This window comes from Ictalurus punctatus, chromosome 12 (genome assembly GCF_001660625.3).
Source record: "Ictalurus punctatus breed USDA103 chromosome 12, Coco_2.0, whole genome shotgun sequence".
NCBI classification, from domain to species: domain Eukaryota; kingdom Metazoa; phylum Chordata; class Actinopteri; order Siluriformes; family Ictaluridae; genus Ictalurus; species Ictalurus punctatus.
In genome coordinates this window covers 594,758-602,278 of record NC_030427.2, presented here as the reverse complement: position 1 = coordinate 602,278, position 7,521 = coordinate 594,758, and the positions used below count along the sequence as shown (strand labels likewise).

Below are 7,521 nucleotides of genomic sequence, written 5' to 3'. Positions count from 1 at the left end.
GTCATTTGTAAAGCATTTTAGTGAGTTGTATGGTCCTGAATTTGTTAGCTACAATGTACATGGGCTAACCCATCTTTCTGAGGATGTCAAAAAACATGGAAGCCTTGACTTCTTGTCTGGGTTTCTGTTTGAAAACTTCCTGGGATAAATATTTTTTTTTTTTTGAGAACTCCACACCATCTCCTATAACAGGTTATACGGAGACTTTCAGAAATGGACTGTTTCATGGTAATTGCTGAACATTTGGATATGAAAATTGTCTTGAAAAACAACATGAAAATGGCCCAATTCCACCGGATTTTAATAAAGTTGATCAGTTCCAGGAGGTTGTTCTAGGTAGCACTAGAGTTCATCTATCATGTATGGGAGAAAACTGTAGGAATTGGAGGCTGCTTTGGTGTAGTAATGAATATTCTTCAATGTCAGGAGAAAGTAAAGTGCTTAAAACACTTATCTAAATGAAAAGCTTACAGCACCTAGTAGTCCCATTCAGTCTCCCAACCAAGAACTAACCAGGCCCAACTTTGCTTTGCTTCTGAGATCAGGCTTTGTCAGAGTGGTATGGCTGTAAGCAACAGATGCCACCAAATGGGGCCTATTTAAATAGTATAAACAAACATCTGACTGACTGACTGACTGACTGACTGACTGATTGACTGACTGATTTATTGATTGATTTTCCTTCATTTCTACACAATCAGTCTGACTGTGAATTGGTGGAGTCCATGCACTTCTTCAAATAAGACAGGGTGCTCACTCACACCTGATTGTCATCCCGTTGATTGAAAACACCTGACCCTAATTTCCCCTTCAGACTAACTGCTCATGCAGACGCCAACAGTGTCTGCACCATGCACGCTCCCTTTACAGAATGCCCTTAAGCAAGGTCTTTACAAGAAAAATAGGGTCCAAACCCACATGGGCTGTGCACAGCGGACTGGCAGCTCATCACCTTAACCTCTTGCTGACATAGCTCACGCGTATGAAATTACATCCCGGTGTGTGTAGCAAAAAAGAGGTTTCGGTGCAGGTTCTTCGCCCCTGTCGTCTGGACTGCGTAATGCGCTCTGCGTTGACGGACCTCCAGAGACGCAAGAGCCTTACAGCAGCTGTGGCCAAAAAGCATTGAAATACAGCTCACGGTCGCGAAACACGTAGCCACAGTGCTAGCTCTTCACATTTCTCCACCCTCTCTAGTGCCAGCTCAGGGACCTGTACAAAGCTTCCCGGTTGTAGGCCTTGTAGGTGTGAGACAGACTGCAACAAAGCCAGACATTGCTGGAAAGAGGAGGCAAAGTGAGACGCTTGCGACGAGGATGGGATTCGAACCCACGCGTGCAGAGCACAACGGATTAGCAGTCCATCGCCTTAACCTCTCGGCCACCTCGTCCGAGGCCCGCCCCGTTTAACGGAAACTATGCAAATGAGGGTTTCATGTTCGCCGGCTGCTTCTCAAATAGATCTGATTCAAGTCTTGGGGTATGAGCTGTGCCGTCATATAAACTGAAGGGTGACGATGCGGCGAGACGGCCCAAAGGTCTCACAGAACGGGACAACTCCATAGTCGAGCCGTCGCAATGCAATCCAATCCTTGGGCGGCTAGGTACCGACTACCTATGGACTGCCCGTCCCAGCGAGTTAAATTTCTTTGGAAAATGTAACTTTTACCCGTGACCCTGAGTAGGATTACGCGGTATAGAAGATGGATGGATGGATGGAAATGTAACTTTTATCCTTACCTGGATATACACAACGACTGTGGAAAAGGGGGGCATGAGTTGCGACGTTCGTGAGGCAGCATGCTACGTGGTGTATAGCATGAAAGCGTGGGAGAAAAACCTGCGCAAAGCCTTTGGAGACGAGACATCACCCACCGTGAGCTAACGACCGTGGCAGCGGTGGGATTTGAACCCACGCCCCCGAAGAGACTGGAGCCTAAATCCAGCGCCTTGGACCACTCGGCCACGCTACCCGCAGGCCGGCGTGGTGGTAAACCCGTCCGTGGGAAGAAGGTGACCGGGTCATTCCGCCGGACAACAAGAAATCTGGCATGGGCGCGACAAAAGGGCTGTTGTGAGACTCGAGTGCCTTTCGCTTAACCGGCTCTGGCGGAGACATCTAACCATTTCCAGCTGAAGACAGAGCTAAGGCCTGGTCTTTTGGACGCGATTCGTCTAGGCTTAAGACGCCATGCTCCACGGTCACATCGGAGTTGTGTTTGCGGAAGAGCTCTTCTGCCATGACCTTACATCCCACTTACGGTGGTGCTTGAAAGTTTGTGAACCCTTTAGAGCTTTCTATACATCTTCATTACCGGGACCTAAAACATCGTAAGATCTTCACACAAGTATCAAAAGTAGATAAAGAGAACCTAATTACAGAAACCAGACAAAAACATTACAGATGGTCAGTTATTTATTGATGAAAATGATCCAGTATTGCATACCTGTGAGTGGCAAAAGTATGCGAACCTTTGCTTTCAGTATCTGGTGTGACCTCGGTGTGCAGCAACCACTGCAAACAAACGTTTCCGGTAACTGTTGAACAGTCCTGCACGTCAGCTTGGAGGAATTTTAGCCCATCCCTCATTACAGTCCAGTTTCATCTCTAGGATGTGGGTGGGTTTCCTCACATGAGCTGCTTGCTTCAGGTCCTTCCGCAGCATTTCTACTGGATCAAGGTCAGGACCTTGACTTGGCCATTCCAAAACATTGACTTTATTCTTCTTTAACCATCCTTTGGTAGAACGACTTGTGTGCTTAGGGTTGTTGTCTTGCTGCGCGGCCCACTTTCCCCTTGAGATCCAGTTTACGGACAGATGTGCTGACATTTTCTTTTAGAATTTGCTGGTATTATTCAGAATGCATTGCTCCATCAATGATGGCAAGCCGTCCTGGCCCAGATGCAGCGAAACAGGCCCAAACTGCAACGCTACCACCACCATTGTTCAGAAATGGGATACGGGTCTTATGCTGGAATGCGGTGTTCTCCTTCCCCCAAACATAACCCTTCTCATTTAAACCAAAAAGTTCTAGTTTGGTCTCACCTGTCCACAAAACGTTTTTTCGAGTAGCCTTGGGTCTTGTCCATGTGATCTTTAGCAAACTGCATGCAGGAAGCAATGTTCTTTATGGAAAGCAGGGGCTTTCTCCTTGCCATCCTGCCATGCACACCACTGTTGTTCAGTGTACTCATTATGGTGGACTCAGGAACATTGACATTTGCCTACGCGAGAGAGGCCTTTAGTGGCTTAGAAGTTACCCTGGGATCCGTTGTGACCTCGTGGACAATTACATGTCTTGCTCTTGGAGTGATCTTTGTTGGCTGACCACGCCTGGGGAGGGTAACCATGCTCGTGAATTTCCTTCATTTGTACACAATCTGTCTGACTGTGGATTGGTGGAGTCTTGGCGCTTTAGAGATACTTTTTCATCAACTTTTGCATTTTAATGTAAACAATCATATTTCGTAATATTTTGGGTCAGAAACGTTTCATAGTACTATATTATGTGTAAATATGTGAAAAGAATCAAATTGGAGTAGGTCGGGCAACTGATTATATGAGTTTGTTTGAAACACCACTTTCCTTTGCTCCTAGCGCCTTCTCGTTCGCTGTATAGCGTTTTGAGCGGATAAAGAGCACAAGTGTGTAAGGGGACACAGGATGAAAGTGAACTAGATTTGTTATTGTACTTTTGATGAAAACTGACTTTCTAGACATAAAATGTCACTTTTTTCACCTTATCATACTTTTTCATCAACTTTTGCATTTTAATGTAAACAATCATATTTCGTAATATTTTGGGTCAGAAACATTTCATAGTACTATATTATGTCTAACTAACTTGAGACGTGAACTGATCAAATGTGACGTGACAAAAGAAGAACGACTCAGATCGGGAGGTGAACTAACAGACTGCTAATGCTAAGCAATTAATCAATCATTTCTGTTTCTCATAATTCGGCCTCGGTTGCATTAGCCTATAGTTTATTTTTTATTCCAAATGTGATCAATGTTTGCGTAAGTACTAGAGGTGTTGGGGAGTTTAACATGTAACATTTTAACTTTATTCTGCTGAAATGAACGAAATGATGCAAAAAAGAGTCGTTCATTTTGCTGAATGAGATTCAAAGATCCGAGTCAGTAAAATGATCCGAACTGTCTTGTGTTAAGTATGCAAGTCTTTGAACGTAATTTATATATATATATATATATAATAACCTCTCATTTTCTGATGCTCCTGCTTCCACTGTAATGCTCCCTGATTAGCTTTGCTTACAATATCAATATGTATATGAACCGCTGGCCATGAAATTTCTCAAGAGATTTGGTGAGAATCTATTACTCTGGTCCTGATCTTGCTTGTGTACACTGTTTATTACATTTTTGAATGACTTTTCTTTTCCTCATAGAATTACTTTAGGCACTGATAGAACTGTTCTGTAATGACGGAAGATCAGCGCAGAATTCACCAGACTTGTGTCGATGGACCTGAGCAAGTCCTTTTATGAGGGTCTTGACAAACACGCCTCAAAGCTGCTGTATTTGTACCGCTCGAGGCGCCATGCAGACATCGCAGAAAGGAGTGCCATACTGGAGAGCCTGGATAAAAATGTGAGTAGGCTTATTTCAAGTGTACTTGTTTTGTAAATACTGTGGTCATTTCCTTTCTTGCTATTTCTCTTGTCCTGCATAATTTGAATATAAAACATTTGTACTTTTGAGGCATCAAATCACAGGAAGAGGGTTGCAGTACTGCTGGGGCTGCCACTGTCCATGCGGGAGAATCCATCTCAGTTCTTACAGATCTGTGAGGTAAGTGTCTGTGAGGAAAGTAAGATGTTGGAAGATATTCAGATAATGGAAGTCCACGTATTGATATGGAGTATTGATATCCACGTATTGATGGAGTTTACCTTGTTTTATTTTCATGAGAGATGATGAATTTCAGGATGTTGTACTGTATTTTTTTCCACCTTCTGATATTAATTCATCTTGTGTGATGACTAGTAAAGTTAAGATCGGTTCACTCATGCTGTTCTTAAGTCGCTGCGCTTGTGAGGATGTATGTGTGAAAGCACATTTTAAAGTTTGTCTTTGTTTTTAATACAGCACACAGATTCTGAAGAAGAGTTAATCAAGGGCGTGACTGTTGGAATCAGTACAGTTGTGGATGACGCGATGGACCCTATTCCGTGTGACTGCGGTGATGTAGCCCTTGTAATGGAAGAAGTTGTCGTTCTACACAATCTTGGTGATGTACCAAATGCATTTGTCAACTTGATGGGATTGCTTTATGCACGTAACATAATCTACCCCACAAACTTCAAATACACCTTTGAGGTGATTCAGAGGCTGTTCATGAACATCGGAGCTGATGCCTGCAGTGCACGAGTACATTCACTTAAAAATAATCTGCTCAAGTAGAGATGGTGTTATGCATTTCTTGTAAGAGAGATTTCATGTGGTGTTGTGTTGTGTATGTTACAGTTTCTATACCTAAACAGCATGACTTCAGTTTTGTTGTATATTTTCACCTTTAAACACTGGGCAATTGAAATGTAATGTTGTTAGGCAAAAACAGATTTCTGCTTGCTTTTTCTGTTTATTTTGAGAAATTCATGTAATTTCAAGTTCTGCTGACACCCGAGTCTGCTGACACGCACAGCCAAGCTCCGCCCATGCCCAAGGTTCACCTGGTAACCTCAGAGCCTCAGCTTCCCTGTTCAGCTGCGGTCGTCGCTCAGCCTCCCTGTTCAGCTGCGGTCGTCGCTCAGCCTCCCTACGCCGCCAAGAACACCGGGCAGTTTCCTGGCTCTGTTTGGGACATTCAGCCCAGGGGGCCGGGGCCGCCAATGAAGTGGGATGACTCATGGCACTCGGGGGGGGGGGTGTTTTGTTTATGTTTCTGTCTCCTCCCTGTTCTGTCATTGGCTGGGATTTCACGTGGGTCTGAATTGCTCTCAGCTGCTAGCGGTTTAGACGCTGATCATGTCCGCATATATACTGCGCGCCTCCCAGCACACAACGCGGAAGATTAAATGTTTAGAGTTAGTTTAGCTCGTATCATAGTCATAGTCACGGTCCATGTTTAGAGTTAGTTCGCGCTGGATTATCCGCTTCCAGTCCCTCGTCATAGTTCGTTTCTCGTTTTGTTTATCGACCCTGTTTTCTGTGACCACGACCTAGATTCCTGCCTTGCCCCGTGTACGCTTGTTTGCCAATCGCCTGACCTCTTGCATGTTCATGGATTACGTTTTGGATCACGTTTTGGATTTGTCTGCCTGTCCCTCTTTCAAATAAACAACTGTTCATCCTGCACTTGCATCCGTCCTATCTCTGCTCCGTCACGATACGTGACGGTGACCTGCTCCAATATGACATTTTGTACATAATATACTTTGCAGGTTTCTGATGTAAAATGATACGAAATAGGATTGTTTACATTAAAATCCATTATATGATGATAATGTATGATAAAGGGGAAAATGTGAGATTTGAAGTCTAGAAAGTCACTTTTCCTCAAAAGTGCTCTGACAAAGCGTGTTTTCATTCCTCCTGTGTGTGCAGACACACGGGGGCGCTACACTGGCTTAAATCACTATACAGTGAGTTTCACGCCGCTGGGAGCAAGGGAAAATAGTTTTTCTAACAAATTCATTATCATATGTTTCACATGTTCATGATTTAATATGATTCTTTGACATGTTTCTGACTCAATATTAGATGTTTAACTTGTTTACATAAAACCCACCCCATTTCTCCAAAAGATGTTTTTTTATTATTATTATTTAATTAAGTTATTTTTATTTTTGCTCATGCAGTATAAAAGAACAAAGTAATGGTACTTAAAAAAAAAAAAGTAAATGGTTATTATATCAACAACAAAAAATCAAATGTAACAGATGTGCATTGTAAAGGTTTCAGCTCTACTCAGTGAAAATGGAGGGGACATAACAGGTCTTAATACAGATTATAACCCAGATCTAAGTCTAATCAACACTTACATCTAACCACAAAGTTACGTTGACGCTGACGTGAGGAACGGATGCAGGAGTAACAGAAGTGGGTGGGCTTGTCGTAGTGCATGGTCTTCTTATAGGAGATCCTCACGGGGGTTGGTCTTATAGGAGATAGCCTCCTCACGGGGGTCGGTCTTCTTATAGGAGATAGCCTCCTCACGGGGGTCGGTCTTCTTATAGGAGATAGCCTCCTCACGGGGGTTGTTGTTCTTCTTAAAAGGGATGAGAATCTCAAAAAGGGGATGGGCTTCTAAAACGGGGTGTGATTCTCAAAGGGGATGGGCTTATTACAGGAAAGGGTGTGATTCTTAGAGCAGATAGGCCTGGTAAAGGGGACGGGCTTCTCGAAGGACTTCTAAAAGGCACCTCATGCTCATCACCACCATTTTGCTCCTCCTCATGCTGGTCAGGCATGTGGACGTCATCCTCGTAGTCACTCTCCACGGTGTTGTAGTACAGCTCGTCGGCAGCAAACGGCGGATCAGAAGATGTATCCTC

The 7,521-nt window shown here is 43.8% G+C and overlaps 2 non-coding genes across 2 annotated transcripts; both read right to left on the bottom strand.

Moving 5' to 3' along the window:
- Positions 1 to 1,308: 1,308 nt before the first annotated feature.
- trnas-gcu (transfer RNA serine (anticodon GCU)) lies at positions 1,309 to 1,390 on the bottom strand. Its single transcript has one exon. It is a non-coding gene; the product is annotated as a tRNA-Ser (tRNA).
- A 500-nt stretch (positions 1,391 to 1,890) lies between these two features.
- Positions 1,891 to 1,972, bottom strand: trnal-uag (transfer RNA leucine (anticodon UAG)). The gene has a single exon. It is a non-coding gene; the product is annotated as a tRNA-Leu (tRNA).
- Between the last annotated feature and the right edge of the window lie 5,549 nt (positions 1,973 to 7,521).